The sequence below is a fragment of the Genypterus blacodes genome, unplaced genomic scaffold, assembly GCF_046128005.1.
Source record: "Genypterus blacodes isolate CSIRO-AG114 ecotype Tasmania unplaced genomic scaffold, CSIRO-AGI_Gbla_v1 ptg000357l_1, whole genome shotgun sequence".
Lineage (NCBI taxonomy): Eukaryota > Metazoa > Chordata > Actinopteri > Ophidiiformes > Ophidiidae > Genypterus > Genypterus blacodes.
In genome coordinates, this window is record NW_027467141.1 from 74,104 (window position 1) to 90,000 (window position 15,897).

The following is a 15,897-nucleotide window of genomic DNA, read 5'->3' on the forward strand; positions in this document are numbered from 1 at the left end:
AAAAGTGTTCCTAAGCCTAAATCAACATAAACTATCAAAAATGTGGAGATAAAGTCAAGAAAACCTCAGCTAAGACTACAACAGCAGCATTAATAGCATTTAAAAGCCCAAAGTGGCTTACAATGAGCAGACTTGGCAACCCTGAGTTTGTGAGCTTGTTTCATTCATTCACCTTCAGCCTGAGGAGCTTCGCTGATCCTCGCTGCTGCTCTGGCACTTGGGGGTTAAACGTGAGAGGGAAGAACATTCTCTCCATTCCTTTCACCGCCCAGGGCTACAAACATTTCTTGACAGGTGTTTGTGTGAGTCAATGTGTGAGCCAGGGAGCGTTTGAATGAGCTGGGGATTAAAGAGGGGACACACACCCACACACACACACACACACAATACAAACACAGAGGTGTAACTATAAACCCAACAATCATTCAACAAGATTACAGTTGTGTAATCTGAAGTGGATTTTGTCAGATTAGACCTGAAAGCTTTTGACAGCAGCTACCTGGAAAAGAGAGCAGAGATGTTGAGACGCTGGGAGTTCCAGGCGGCAACAAACACACCGCCAAACACCTTCACGCACAAACACAACGGCAAACACCTTTATACACAAACCCCTACATACACACTGACACGCTTGGACACATTTATACCATCAATCAAAGAGAAATAACAAGGCCAGTGTGAGTTTGCCCACAGATGGAGAAATGGAGCTTCAGATGAGAGACAGACACACACACTCACACACACACACACACACACACACACACACACACACACACACACACACACACACACACACACACACACACACACACACACACACACACACACACACACACACCACTGAATGCAGGTCTTAGTGTTAGATCTCCGTCCAGCAGTTGGTCTGTTGTCCACTGCACTCATATTAAAGACATATGGGCTTTTTCTTTTATTTAAATTGCTCAGTCAGTAAAAAGTCGCCCACTCTTATGTGTTGTTGCTTTGGCTGCATCCCAGCATGAACCTGGTTAAAGGCGGCGTCCACCTCGTACAGTCTCTGCACGCAAGATGGCTCAGATGCAGCCTCCATTTTTACACAGGCGTTGTTCCATTTAGGGGAACTTGTTTGAGCTCAGAGTGTGGAGTGGCTAAAGGAAGAGGCTCAGCAGACGACGCCTGGACCGCCACCACACAACCTGAGCTATTTAGAGACCCGGGCCAGTAAAGTGTTAGAGACAACATGGATGTGTTTGTGGCGTCCCTCAGAACAGGGAAGTGTTAGCAGAAAGAAGTCCCGGGCTAGACGCCACTTTCCTCAAACGTCACGGTACATGAAGCGTGATGCTAAAGCTGGGAAGGAACTCCAGGCTCCGATTCCACAATGTTTCCTGGCAAGGTTCCAAATGAAGTCACCGTGGCGACACACAGACGAGCTCTTCCGCTCACACATGAAAGGCCGTTCGGCGTGTTGGGCTCAGCTGACGTCCCTGCTTCTGGACACGCTCTGTGTGATTGGACCGGACCGGAGCAGAGACGCAGAGCAGAGGCTGGCTGAGGCTTCACAGGCGCTGGGCAGAGATCAGGTGGGATTAATATCTGCACCCGAGCGACAAAGAGTGTGTGTGCGTGCGTGTGTGCAAGTGTCCTGGTTCAGACTCTCTACATGGACACGTGTGTGTGCGTGTGTGTGTTCTCTGCACAGATCAAAGCTCAGTGACGATGGTTGAAGCTCCACAGCGGCACACATCCGTGTGCACGATCCTACCCCCCCCCCCCCCCAGTATTTCTACACTAAATCTATAGACTCCATTGTTCTCCTGCGTGTTTACATGACTCAGGTTAATAATTTACTTTTTTACTGTCCCAATCACCATAAAGTGCACCGATCAATGACCTCATTGACTCAAACTGTGTGAACGCAGCATGACCACGCCTTCATAAACTCATCTCCTTCCTTCACCTTTTCCTTTACATTCTCTCTCCCACATTGCTGTAGATTTGCATTATAGCTCAATCACCTCCACCTCCACCCCCCCCACCACCCCGAATTCCTTACTCTTCTGTCAGCACATGCCAAATAGTGCTCCCTGCAACAAATCAAGATCCAGTCTCTCACCGCCATTATTTACAACATAAGAATACCAGATAGAGCGACAAGAAGCCTTCAATCAAAGATTCATCTGCTCCGGGCGCGCGCGCGCGCGCGTGTGTGTGTGTGTGTGTGTGTGTGTGTGTGTGTGTGTGTGTGTGTGTGTGTGTGTGTGTGTGTGTGTGTGTGTGTGTCACTGCTGATAAGGAAACGGGGCTGTGGGCTTTAACACTGACTCATTTTTCCACAGTTGCTCAGTAAGGACAAAGTTTCCTTCCAATTTGTTTTGGTTGGTTACATTTATGCACGCATGCAAACATCACTGACCGGCCTGTTCAGTCTCAGGCGGCGCACATTTTTGTGGGTTAGAGCTCCAAATGCATGTGCGACAGAGGAATTAGGAATTATTTGCATGCTCAGAGCCCAAATGGCCCAAAGACTGACAGTAATGACTGAGCGCCCGGGGAGGCAATAACTGAAATGCCTCCTTTCAAACTCCCACAATGCGTCGTGGCTGTGCTGGGATGTGAGAGAGCGTCGTTATGGTATGCCTGAGCCTTGGGCATGACTTAAAGATCTGTGAGCCTCATTCTGTGTTCACGCAACAGGAACAGGAGCCAGATTACCGTTTATTAGGCAAGCATTTAGCTCAGAAACAACTGAGACACTGACGAGTCACAGTCCTGACACATGAAGCCTGCAGGAGGGCAGAGTTTGGGCTTTTAGCAGCAGGTCATCTCAGACACACCGGCTCCGTCGCTAAACGCTTCCTCACTGGTCACAATCTGACAGAACACAGATTCCTGGGCGATTGTTATATTTGTGCGACGAGAGAGGGCCAACACGCCTGTGGGCCAACACGCCTGTGGGCCAACACGCCTGTGGGCCAACACGCCTGTGGGCCAACACGCCTGTGGGCCAACACGCAGCACCTTCACACGCAATTACTGTGCAACAGAGCAAAACAAGCCTTTACCTTTTTTTTCCCTCAATGCTTGCCAAAGTTTGGCCAAAACATTTCTCAGTAAGTTGGCTGCAGTTGAATCGGTTAGGGTTAGGAAGTCTGATATGATCAACCAACCTGATGCTCAGATAAAGCTGCAGTGCATTTGTGCTTGATTCATCTGATATTTGTTGATCCGTTGACTGTAATCAGTAAAACGCTTCATCCCGTACAAAAACAAAAACAAAACTCATGCACACTGAATGAAAACGCCATTTCAGGTAGCATCTTTTTAAAGGGAGCTCACTGACTCCGCCCTTTAGTGTTAAAAAGACTCAACTGCCTGTTCAGACTCAAACATTTCACACCTTTGAGTTACACACAAACACTCAAACTAATTTGCTGACGTTGCTGTTATGGACAATCTGCTTATGACAAAACACAAATCACTCCAACTGCTTCAATCAATCAATCACAGGCACTCATTCTGAGCAGTGTGAGGTTCATCTCAGTAATCCAGGTGGTAAAGCTGCCACAGGCACCTGGAATCCCCCCCAGACCACCCAGCACATGGCCCCGCCCCCACCACCACTTGGCCCCGCCCCACCACCACATGGCCCCGCCCCCACCGTCGCCCAGTTACCTTCACTAGTTTGAACCTGTCAGGTGAACAATCAAAATAATTGGTTGCACATAGACATGAGATGGAAATACACAGAAGTCTTCAGTCACAGATCAGTGAACAGTCAAGCGTAGAAAGCGACAAACAGCAATGAAGTCAAGTAAAGGTCTTTAGTCAAGCCAAAGCAACAGTGCATCAATGTGCAAAACCAAATGACCAAGCAAATCATCATGAAACAGGCGGAGAAACATCTGAGCACAGAGTTACATCAGCAGAAACATCAGGAGAAACATCAAGAGCATCAGAAGCATGACCATCAGCATGACCATCAGCATGAACAAGCAGAACAATCCAGCAAAATGAGTCAAGCAGGAACAACAAACAAGCAGCAAACAAGAGAATTACCACAGGGCCCCGTGGGTCCAGGAGCCATGAGGCAGAAACATGGCGGTGACGGCGACTTGGCAAGAATCAGCACGGAACAGCCTGGATAAGTAGGCTCGGACAAACAAGGGAATTAGGAACAGGAGTGCAGGGGGAGGGAGGAGAGACAGGTGACAGGAAGTGTGCGTACATTTTCAAAGTGAAACAGTAAAGCCTCATATTTAAGTGCCTGGATAGAATCTTAACCAGACGTGTGCTAGTAAAGAGGAAGGGAGTTCAAGGAAATGTTTCACTTTATGGAATACTTGGAAAGAATAAAGCTGACATCATTTCTTCTTCCTCAGGGTGGAATTCTTCACACCTCAGAGCCTCGGAGCTGAAGTCTGACTTTAAGATGTCATGTTCAGTTAAACGACACATCCCATAATGATTCAGTTCCTTTTCACAAAGACTTTCACCATAATAAAGACTTTGTATTTCATTTGTTTGTTGTTTTAGTTTATTTAGAGATCCGAATGAGTTTTCCTGTTATTCCCAGAACGGCCACCAGGGCACCATTCACTCCAAACAGAGCAGAACTAGAAGTGAGAGCTGCTGTGGATTATTACAGACATCAGTCAGCTGTCAGTCCTCCATGCTGGACTCAGATCGTGTGTCTGCCTCACTGTTCTGGAGCCTGACTAACTGTGAAATCCCCCCCAAATGAAGGACGGAGGATAGATCCATGAAACATGTCTGCAGCTGTCATCAGGGCTGCAGGCTGGAGCAATTTGTCATGTGTGTGTGTGTGTGTGTGTGTGTGTGTGTCTTCAGCTTTTCCCTGGGGGGGATATCTGAGAGGATATTAGACCGACAACAACGCTGAGAGTTTATACAGCTTTTAAAGAAAGAAAGAAGAAAGAAGGAGAAACGCCAAGAATCAATGAAACCAAGATTGAAAATGAGACGTAGAGTGAAGCAGTGAGCAGAAAGGACGAGTTTAAGTTGTAAAGGCACCAAAGAATCAAGCTGTTTCTCCACCAATCGGCTCTCTGGAGACGCGTCTGTCCTCACACGGCTCATAGTTACACTTTCACAACTCGTTTACTCGCTCATCTTTAGTTTCCATCCATCTGATACGACTCCTGGGTCTTCACCCACCTCAAAGATTCCAAATATAACAGAAACCTGGCGTGTGAGCGAGCGAGCGAGCGAGCGAGTGAACCATCTGCAGGCAGGAAGTGTGAGCCCGTCTGTTGTGTGGCGAGGCTGAGATCTTCCAAACTGTATGAAAAGCGTGCAGGACATCAGGACTTGGCTCGTTTCCACTGCAGCTCTTAAGATCCGCTTCTGCTTCATGAGAAAAGTTATATTTAGCTGCTGGGTCACTGGCCTGAGATAAACAGCAAACAGAAAACACTCAAACACTCAAACACGCCCACCAGCAACAATTGTGGGAATTTACCAGCGAGCCAAAGAAAGAGTTGGAGCGAAGCCGCAAGTGTTTCACTTATTGTTTCTCTGAGTGCTTCAGACTTTTGTTCGTTTGTCAAATGTTAATAGAGTGGATTTGTAGCCGTTGAGTCCAGAGCCACATCCTTATCCAGCTTCCTCCAGATGTGTGTGACAGTTTTAGAATCAGTGCAGCTCATAAATCTAAAGGCAACAAATGTGTTGAAAATCTGTGTTTTGGGCCGGACGATGACTGATAATGATGAACGATGCAAATAAAGAGGAGTATAATTCACAGAGAATGAGGGAGTGTGGATGTGACCACACACACACACACACACACACACACACACACACACACACACACACACACAGACCCTCAGGGAGCAGATGGATGGCAGTGTGGATCAGCTCCTGACCTTTCCACTCCCAGTGTGGCTCCATCACCTTTTCCCTCTGACCCGCCTGCACGTGTGAAGGGAAGATGGAGGTGAAGATGCTGTCCTTCATCGGCGGTGCGTCTGACCAGGTCCGGGTCGGCTCCCCCGGGTCGCCTGCAGGTCTCTCGGCTCTTGGAACGTGGCCGACGTCACGCTCCTCTGCGGGCCTTCACTTCATCAGCCCAATCTGTAGAGGTCATCTTTACATGAAGGTTCATGCGCCGCTCGTCTAACAAACAACTCCTTTTTCGTGGAAATGGGAATTTGACAAAGCCTGACCCGGCACGGCCCGGATCAGTACCACACGCACACAAACACAGGTGATGGTTCTGTTAATGTTGATGCTCAGCTGTAAGGGAAAGAATGAGGTTAAATCAATAAAGAGGCAATCCATCAAGCAATCAATCAATCAATCAATTCATCCATCAACTTTCTTTTCCAGCAGCGTGCAGCTTTACATCGATGATTGACACAACAAAGAATAAATAGTGAATAGAAATACAGTAGTGATGGATTGGTCCCACTGTGCGGCGTGAACCCGGAAAAGCTGATGAAAATCAATGAAAACAGAGCCTTTTCTCCGGCCCGAGGGGTTTTAAAGACGCTCCTGTGTTTGTTTGGTGCTAAATCTCTTTCTATGGAGGAAAGTGAGTCCGTGTGACGACGCAGCCCAGACCGTCACCGCCACGCTCTGCCAACGCAAACACGACCGCGACCACGACGACGCCGCCGGCTGTTACGCTTTCAAACTTGGAGCCATTTAAAGCCGCTCTTGTGAAATCTCCCAGCTTCCTCATGAGAGCCACACACACACACACACACACACACACACACACAGGTCACAGCTACAGTATATCCTTCATACGTCTCTATAAATAAAGTGTTTGTGCTTCACGTTCAGAGAAAAGAGACAAAGAAACTCTGAGAGCTTTAGAGCTGCATTTAGAGTGCATGTGAGGACCTAAAAGGGGACATGAGGACAGATATTTAGGGAGTCTGTCTGTGTGTGTGAATGCTGCCAATGTGGAGGGATTAATTGGGCATTTTTGCAATTAAGGATGAAAGGCAGGGACTCATCTTTGTGCGTCTGCGGCCTCATTCCCACGCCGCGCTTCATCACGGCTCAACGGTTCATGATCCTGGAGGAAGAAACAGGTTGAGCTCTGATGAAAGCTGCAGGAATGTTTTACCTTTTTAAGGAATTATGACTGAATGATGGACGATCACATGACGACCCACGCTGCTGGACTCCCACTGCAGCAACACAACATCTATGAGAGTGTGACGACAAGAGATACAGAGACGCTCGGGGAAACTGCTTTAGTAACAAATCAGCAGCTGACAGGCGATGGATCAATATGAGACTGTGTGTGTGTGTGTGTGTGTGTGTGTGTGTGTGTGTGTGCTGGCTTTAACTGTCATCCCTTATTAGTTTAGGATGTCTTCATGTAAATCAGATCATATTGAGTAATGATCCCTGCACCGACGCAACAGAGCAGGAAGTCCAAGGCTGCTGCTCCTCCAAAGACGAAGAGCAGGAAGGCAAAAGGGCTCAAGGTCAAGTGCAGTGTGTGTTCTCACACACAAGAGGAGCCATGTGCTGTTCATCAGTACGACTCCAATACCTCACAATACTCACTGACATCTGGGGAACCTGAGAGACAGAATGACCACGATGACTCATCCTGCTGCTCTACATGTCAGGGCCAAGCAGCCTGAACAGAGCAGCTGGGGGCAGAGCAGCTAGGGCAGAGCAGCTGCGGGCAGAGCAGCTAGGGCAGAGCAGCTGGGGCAGAGCAGCTGGGGGCAGAGCAGCTAGGGCAGAGCAGCTGCGGGCAGAGCAGCTAGGGCAGAGCAGCTGGGGGCAGAGCAGCTACACATCACGACCCGTATCTACTCTCACGTAGGAAGACAGACTCACTCTGTGGACCTGTTAAGATACGGGAGAACACATGTGAGGGCAGAGGAAGCACAGAAGGACACATGTGAGGGCAGAGGAGGCACAGAAGGACACATGTGAGGGCAGAGGAAGCACAGAAGGACACATGTGAGGGCAGAGGAAGCACAGAAGGACACATGTGAGGGCAGAGGAGGCACAGAAGGACACATGTGAGGGCAGAGGAGGCACAGAAGGACACATGTGAGGGCAGAGGAAGCACAGAAGGACACATGTGAGGGCAGAGGAAGCACAGAGGAACATATTTACTGAAATGAGATGATGGGAATCCCAGATGTGATCAGGAACCTCCCTAAGCTTAAAGCAAAACAGATGAGGATGATGATGATGATGATGATGATGATGATGATGATGAGTCCCACAGCCGTGGCCCGGCGGAGTCATCATGTTGGAGCACTGGAGTCATTTTGTCTTGGCCTGTGCTTAACAAACACAACAGATCAGTGAGAGCAGAATGAACCTGGATTCACGAGGAGCAGCAGGAACACAGAGAGGGAACGGAGAGGGAACGGAGAGAGAACGGAGAGGGAACGGAGAGGGAACGGAGAGAGAACGGAGAGGGAACGGAGAGGGAACGGGGAGGGAACGGAGAGGGAACGGAGAGGAAACGGAGAGGGAACGGGGAGGGAACGGAGAGAGAGCGGAGAGGGAACGGAGAGGGAACGGGGAGGGAACGGAGAGGGAACGGGGAGGGAACGGAGAGGTAACGGGGAGGGAACGGAGAGGGAACGGAGAGGGAACGGAGAGGGAACGGGGAGGGAACGGAGAGGGAACGGGGAGGGAACGGAGAGAGAACGGAGAGAGAACGGAGAGGGAACGGAGAGAGAGCGGAGAGGGAACGGAGAGAGAACGGGGAGGGAACGGAGAGGGAACGGGAGGGAACGGAGAGGGAACGGAGAGGGAACGGAGAGGGAACGGGGAGGGAACGGAGAGAGAACGGAGAGGGAACGGAGAGGGAACGGAGAGGGAACAGAGAGAGAACGGAGAGAGAACGGAGAGGGAACGGAGAGGGAACAGAGAGGGAAGGTCCTCTGGAGTCCTGTGAAGTCTGCCTGGGCTCATGTTTGTGGCATTAAAGCTGAGTCTCACCGCTGTGTGATGTGGAAGTGGAAGTGGAGGCAGCGCTGACAGAGTCACAGAGAATTCCAATTCTTATAATCCAGTGCCTCTTTGTCCCCTGAGCCAAAGAACAGCGAGCGGCCGCTTCCTGTAAAGAAGCTCCAGAGCAGAGCAGAGCAGAGCAGAGCAGAGCAGAGCCCAAAGTCATTGAGCCTAAACGTTGCTGCTCAGTCTCAATGCAGCAGCAGAAACGGGCCGATACGTAAAGTGGAGCTGAGGCGATGATGTCATCCTGTAACGCTCTGATGAGGTCATTCTGTTAACTGCCTGGATTTGTGTTCATTAAGATGTGAGACTGTTTAAGGAGACCAGAGGATCTGCTCTGTGTCGACTCACGTGGCACGCAGAGGACTCAAAGGCGGAGGACTCACAGGCGGAGGACTCACAGGAAGAGGACTCACAGACGGAGGACTCACAGGCGGAGGACTCACAGGCGGAGGACTCACAGGAAGAGGACTCACAGACGGAGGACTCACAGGCGGAGGACTCATCGGCGGAGGACTCTCAGGCAGACAGAGGACTCACAGACAGAGGACTCACAGACAGAGGACTCACAGACAGAGGACTCACAGACAGAGGACTCACAGACAGAGGACTCTCAGGCAGACAGAGGACTCACAGGCAGAGGACTCTCAGGAAGAGGACTCTCAGGCAGACAGAGGACTCACAGGCAGAGGACTCTCAGGAAGAGGACTCTCAGGCAGACAGAGGACTCACAGACAGAGGACTCACAGACAGAGGACTCTCAGGCAGATAGAGGACTCACAGACAGAGGACTCACAGACAGAGGACTCTCAGGCAGACAGAGGACTCACAGACAGAGGACTCTCAGGCAGACAGAGGACTCACAGGCGGAGGACTCAGAGACAGAGGACTCACAGACAGAGGACTCTCAGGCAGACAGAGGACTCACAGGCAGAGGACTCTCAGGCTGTCAGGTTGAAGTGGAGAGGCAGCATGTTGAGGTGTCGTTTGAAAATCCCCTCTTGCTGCAGGCTAATCCTCTGCTTTGATGCTCTAATCCTCCATTCCTGCAGGAAACGCCGCCTGAGAGCAGAGATGTGACGGCGGTGTCGTCTCTTCTTATCTGGGCTGCCATCGTACAGTCAGGCCCAAAGCTTCGTCTCTGTCATCTGAAGCCTTCTCTGTGGAGACGCGTCCCACAGGTGACAGCTGATTGAAGCTCCGTTTGAACAATGGTGGACAATTTCAACGGAATGTCTTGGATGCTGGATGAGAGACGGAGCTTTGGGTCAAAATGTTGTGGAAAAACCGGGAAGGACTGAAATCAAAGCAGCTCAGGCCGAGAACACAAACCTCTGTTCTGTGATCTCCCCGACAGTGGGCGTGGCTTATTCTTCATCAGACCTCATTATCTGATCTGGTGGCGCTATGACAACAGAGAGCAGAACCAGAGACACGGCAAAATCAAGAGCTCATGATTTAGACAGGAGTCGTGATGGGAGGACTTCTCGGCCTTGGTGGAGGTATGAGCTTTTTGAGTGCCTTCTCACCGCAGCGATTAAATGAGGTGTAAGACGTTTGGTAACACGGTGTGAGCGGTAACACACGCCTGACAGCGAGGAGTCGCCCCGCCCCCAGGGCTCTGAGCCTCTCAGGTTTCACCTCCATGTGTTCAGGACTTCAGCCAGTCTGAACACGAGGAGCCTGCAGGAGCAGAACCAGGCAGGAACCACAGGACCTCCTGCTGGAGGCCACAACATCAAGCCCATCATCCCACTGCTGGATCCTTCAGCACATCTGTCAACAAGCAACATCTCATCTGAGATTAGAGACAGAAATCTACTAAAACCACCCAGAGGCACGATTACACACACAAAACTGCTGAGGAGGAGGAGGAGGAGGAGGAGGAGGAGACTCCAACGGGTTTAAAGATGTGAGGAGCAGGAGCAGGAGCAGGAGCAGGAGCAGGAGGAGGAGGAGGAGGAGGAGAAGGAGCAGGAGGAGGAGGAGCCGGAGGAGGAGGAGGAGAGAAAGGAGCAAAAGGAGGAGGAGGAGCCGGAGGAGGAGCAGGAGGTGCAGGGGGAGGAGGAGCGGGAGGAACAAGAGGAAGTGCAGGAGGAGGAGGAGGAGCGAAAGGAGCAGGAGGAGGAGTAAGAGGCTTCATGTTGTTTCTTTCTGCAGGGCCGAACTCAGCCAGTTTGTTTACAGGTCCAGCTGGTTCACATGATTCTGCCTGAAGCACACACACACACACACACACACACACACACACACACACACACACACACACACGCACACACACACACACACACACAACCACCGTACCCAAACCAGTAAAGCTTGAAGTGTGTAAGTGTGTGTGTGTGTGTGTGAGTGTGAGGTGTTTGAGCCTTATGGTCAGACTAAGTGTGTGTGGGGGGGGGAGGGGGGGGGGGGGGCACAGACACCATGTGGACGCTTTGAGCCGCATTCCACTGAGACAAGGAAGGAAGGACGGAAGGAAGGAAGGAAGGAGGTAGTGATGTAGCAAAATCTCCAAAACTGGAAAAAAATGGCCATGCTCATGTGAATGTTTTCATATCTGATGTTTGTCCACGTGTTAGTTTATACGTAACGTCTCATTCTCTGCTTCCTGCTTCCTGTCTCCTTTCCTTCCAGCAGCTTGCTTGGTTCCCATGTTGACGGCGTTCCAGCTCCTTGTCTTTGCGACGTGGCGTGACTTTTCAGACGGAGCCGAGCACCCCGGTGGCAAATTCAGCTTTAAAGGCGACGAGGTCAAAGGTCACGTTTGCTGAGGAACTTGAAAGTCCTGAGGGCGTGGGGGCGGAGCCAAGCCCTGAATGATATATTGTGAGCCTTGGCCAAATATAGCTGATCTGCTTGTTCACAACTGATCATCAGTAAGCCACGAGTCTGCGGGGGGGTCAAAGGTCACAGAGCCGCTCGGTAAACACTGACAGTCTTTCATCACGCAGGAGAAAGGGAGAGTGAACGCCGACAAACAGGCTTCATCTCAAACACACATAGATGATGTCATATATAGGGTTAGATGATGTCATATATATGAATAGATGATGTCATATATATGAATAGATGATGTCATTTGTCCTCCAGCACGTCATCGCTGGCGACCAGCATGAAGTGAAGGGAGGCTTCCTGTCTGCTTCCTTACTGCTCGCTGTTTTGCCTCAATCAAAGGAACCAGTGTGAGTCACACACACACACACACACACACACACACACACACACACACACACACACACACACACACACACACACACACACACACACACACACACACACACACACACACACGTCTCTGCAGGACTCTTATCTTCTATTTTGGCTACGTACTACCTACTTCTTTAAGGGTGTTTAGAGCAGAAATGTCTCTAGGTGTGTGTGTGTGTGTGTGTGTGGGGGGGGCTGGGGGGGTTAGGGTTAGTGGGTTAGTGGGTTGGGGGTGTCTGACCTCCATCCAGTCACAAATTAACACCTGAACCCTGGAAGGTGTAAACTCAGCCGTGCTGTCTTGGTAAAGGGCAAGCAGGCGGCCATGAATCAGAGTCGTTTGTCACTCTGAAGGGCCCACCAGCCGCAGCTTGACCCTCCTATGTTCTGACCCGCCGTGTTCCTCCCTCAGAGTCTGAACCAAAACACGCTGCAGCTCCCACAGGCCAGCATCCATCAGGTCTCCGCTCCTCCAGGCTCCACACTGAAACTTGAGCACCATGTGTTTGTTACTGTAGCAGTTGAAAGTGAGATTAGAGGTGAAGAGAGCTTTGACTCCTCTCTCCTCTGACTCCTCTGACTCCTCTCTCCACTGAGGGCTCTGCTGCTGCTGCGGCCGCTGAGTGATCGCTGCAGGCCAGGGCTTCATCTTGACCCCTGTGGGGCTTCAACAAAGAGGAGCACATTCCTGAAGCAACGCTGCCAAGACTCCAACATACACACACATACATACACACACACATACATACACACACACACACACACACACAAACACACGTACAAAAACACACATACGCACACACACACACACACACACACTAACACACACAAACACATACACAAACACACATACGTACACACAAACACACATACGTACACACACACACACACACACACACACACAAACACATACACAAACACACATACGTACACACAAACACACATACGTACACACACACACACATACATACACACACACACACACACACACACACAAACACAATCACAAACACACATACATACATACACACACACACAAACACACGTACAAAAACACACATACGTACACACACACACACACACACACACAAACACATACACAAACACACATACGTACACACACACACACATACATACACACACACACACACACACACACAAACACACATACACACACACATACACACACACCCACACATACATACACACACGCACACACACAGACACACACACACATGCACACACATACACAAACACCCTCACATACACATACAGGCTTGTGTCTTCTTCATAATAACATCCAGGAATTAGCCAAAGCCTGTAAGATCCCAGCTTCTCACACAGACGGTTGAATATCAGCAGAGCGTCGCCGAGCAACACGGTCGCCCTCACAGGGTTTGGTTGAGCCGCAGTGACAGATCGGCAGCTGAGCCTCAGCCTAAACCTCAGCCTGAGCAGACGTCTGGGAGCGAAGCCAGCGGGCCCTCGCCAAAAACATCCACACCACAGAGGAGGGAATCAGCTCACCTGGACGGCTTTACTCCTCTTCCTCCTCCTCCTTTTCCATTGTTCTCACTCTGAGTGTTTGATTGAGCCTTGCAGGTATTTCCGCCTGCAAATTAATTCTTCTACCTCTGACTGATTCAGAGCTTCACTCTTCCTCTCTCAGCTGCAGTGGAAACATGTTTAAGATGTAAACAGTGGATCGCCTCATCTTGATATCATATCTCAGTGAAGAAGTGTAAACAGGTCCACACACACACACACACACACACACACACACACGCTGCACTGCAGGCATGAGTGATGGCAGCCGTCCACAAGCGGATCACTCAGGCAGGAAGGATCTGTGACCGACGCCTCCACACTTTCACGCCCTCCCTGCTGCTGCATCACCGCGTCTCACACTGATGAGCAACGACACAGAACCAGCGTGTTGAGTGATCGCAAGCAAATGAGGTCAACAGAAGATTTCACTGGAGGATGGAATTATAAAGTTACACTCGTGTGTGTGTGTGTGTGTGTGTGTGTGTGTGTGTGTGGAGACAATGAGCTGTAGACCACAGGCTGAGTTGTAATCTCACTTTATTTAATAAGCTAAACTCCCACCACCAAAGGCTGCAGCATAAAAAATGTAAAATCGTACAAAATCACTCAATCAAGCAACAATGAGGTCAAACAGAAAACACGAGTCTGATTCACCGCTTCACAACGCGCACGTGTGTGTGTGTGTGTGTGTGTGTGAGGACCAGTCGACACAAGCTGGAGTACCGAGAATACAAAAGGTGGTAAACAAGAACAAACAATCTGCAGTGCATAAAGAAATAAATACAAGAGGCCTGTGAGCACTGAAGGCTGATGAAGATGAAGATGAAGGTGTACGGCTTCATCAGGCTTCAGCCCCCCCCCTTCTATAACAGTGTTTCACAGATCTCATCCTGGGAGCCATTAAGTTTCCGCGGTGACGTTATTGCACAATACAGCAAAACAGGAGCGAGGGAACGCGAAGGCGTCGCAGTATCGGCTCAGACTAACTCCTGGAGGCTGCCGACTCATCCATTCTGCCTGTTCTCTGCTGATTCTGTCAACTTTTATTCATCGTGTCATCTGCTGAAGTTCCCTCAAAGCTTAGAGCTGTTTGGACGCCAGCCAAAGTGTGTGTGTGTGTGTGTGTGACAGAGGAGGAAGAGGAAGAAAACAAACCATGAGAGAGTTTTTGCACTTTCCCCGTTTGTCTGGTGTTGTGATTTATGTGTTCAACCTTTCCAGGCGGTCACACTGTGTAGCTCTCAGGGTCGTGGCGCGGCGGCGTGCTGCGAGCCGAGGCCGGCAGGAAGTGAGAAGAAGAAGAAGAAGAACAAAGGGCCAGAGTTATGGACGGGCCTAAACGTTGATTGTGCCACACAGAGCAGGAATGTGAGCAGAAGAAAAGACGTCTGTGCTCCCATGTGCTGAGAAATCCCACAGAGGAACACATGACCGGGCCCAGGGCGGCCTGGAGCGTGTCGGCGCGTCGGCACGGCCCGGGGCCCGCGGCGTGAGCGGCGGGGAACCACCAGCGCCGCCATGAAACGCTCTCTGATGAAGGAGCGCCCAGATGAGAGGGGGGAGAGAGAGAGAGAGAGAGAGAGAGAGAGAGAGAGAGAGAGCTGAGGGTCAGGAGGAGACTCAGAGGTGGAGGGGAGAGAGAGTGTGTGTGTGTGTGTGTGTGAGAGAGAGAGAGCTGAGGGTGATGAGACAGGAAGTGAGCCGACCAGGGAGATCAATACGGATTAACAGGCTGTATGGAACACACACACACACACACACACACACACACACACACACACACACACACACACACACACACACACACACACACACACACACACACACACACACACACACACACACACACACACACACACACACACACACACACACACACACACACACACACACACACACACACACACACACACACACACACACACACACACACACACACACACGCTGAGGCTGAAGGTTATTTACAGACGTGATGCAGCCTGGAGGAAGGGGGGGGGGGGGCATTTCCTTTAATTGTCCGGGATACAAACACACACACACACACACTGTTCTCCAAAAACAATAAGGGCTCAGGGGGGCGGAGTCACATGAGAGCAGAGAAATCCAGTGATAAACAAAGAGAGACACACACACACACACACACACACACACACACACACACACACACACACACACACACACCACCTCTTC